Source organism: Austrofundulus limnaeus, unplaced genomic scaffold, assembly GCF_001266775.1.
Source record: "Austrofundulus limnaeus strain Quisiro unplaced genomic scaffold, Austrofundulus_limnaeus-1.0 Scaffold1520, whole genome shotgun sequence".
Taxonomy (NCBI): domain Eukaryota; kingdom Metazoa; phylum Chordata; class Actinopteri; order Cyprinodontiformes; family Rivulidae; genus Austrofundulus; species Austrofundulus limnaeus.
In genome coordinates this window covers 69,327-70,394 of record NW_013953922.1, presented here as the reverse complement: position 1 = coordinate 70,394, position 1,068 = coordinate 69,327, and the positions used below count along the sequence as shown (strand labels likewise).

General features: G+C 43.8%; 1 protein-coding gene and 1 long non-coding RNA gene across 4 annotated transcripts in view; both read right to left on the bottom strand.

The window, feature by feature from the left end:
• LOC106535659 (uncharacterized) overlaps positions 1-663 on the bottom strand; it is a 1,757-nt gene extending 1,094 nt beyond the window's left edge. Inside the window, exons 1-2 of one of the 3 annotated variants that reach the window (XR_001312464.1) lie at positions 195-663; positions 7-145 (exon numbers count right to left, since the gene is read on the bottom strand). This is a non-coding gene — a long non-coding RNA (uncharacterized LOC106535659). The remainder of the gene's footprint in view (positions 1-6; positions 146-194) is intronic. The other 2 variants (XR_001312463.1, XR_001312462.1) reach the window with 2 other exon arrangements.
• Positions 1-1,068, bottom strand: part of LOC106535658 (E3 ubiquitin-protein ligase UBR2) — a gene marked incomplete at its 3' end in the record, with an annotated part of 12,729 nt that overhangs the window by 2,948 nt on the left and 8,713 nt on the right.

Below are 1,068 nucleotides of genomic sequence, written 5' to 3'. Positions count from 1 at the left end.
TCTGACCTGTGTGTCACTGATTACTGCCACTTTAACTTGACCTGTTCTGACCTGTGTGTCACTGATTACTGCCACATCACTTTAACTGACCTGTTCTGACCTGTGTGTCACTGATTACTGCCACTTTAACTTGACCTGTTCTGACCTGTGTGTCACTGATTACTGCCACATGACCTGTTCTGACCTGTTCTGACCTGTGTGTCACTGATTACTGCCACTTTACTTTAACTGACCTGTTCTGACCTGTGTGTCACTGATTACTGCCACTTTACTTTAACTGACCTGTTCTGACCTGTGTGTCACTGATTACTGCCACATCACTTTAACTGACCTGTTCTGACCTGTGTGTCACTGATTACTGCCACATCACTTTAACTGACCTGTTCTGACCTGTGTGTCACTGATTACTGCCACTTTACTTTAACTGACCTGTTCTGACCTGTGTGTCACTGATTACTGCCACTTTACTTTAACTTGACCTGTTCTGACCTGTGTGTCACTGATTACTGCCACTTTACTTTAACTGACCTGTTCTGACCTGTGTGTCACTGATTACTGCCACTTTACTTTAACTGACCTGTTCTGACCTGTGGGTCACTGATTACTGCCACTTTACTTTAACCTGTCTGATTATTATTATAAGACTCTGTAAGTACGTCTGTAACCCTGCTCTTATTGTCAAGTTCTGTTGGTTCTGTTGGTTCTGTTGGTTCTGTTGGTTCTGTTGGTTCTGTTGGTTCTGTTGGTTCTGTCAGTTCTGTTGGTTCTGTCGGTTCTGTTGGTTCTGTCAGTTCTGTTGGTTCTGTCATTTCTGTTGGTTCTGTTGGTTCTGTCAGTTCTGTTGGTTCTGTCGGTTCTGTTGGTTCTGTCAGTTCTGTTGGTTCTGTCATTTCTGTTGGTTCTGTTGGTTCTGTCAGTTCTGTTGGTTCTGTCGGTTCTGTTGGTTCTGTCAGTTCTGTTGGTTCTGTCATTTCTGTTGGTTCTGTTGGTTCTGTCAGTTCTGTTGGTTCTGTCGGTTCTGTTGGTTCTGTCAGTGCTGATTGGTTCTGTCAGTTCTGTTGGTTCTGT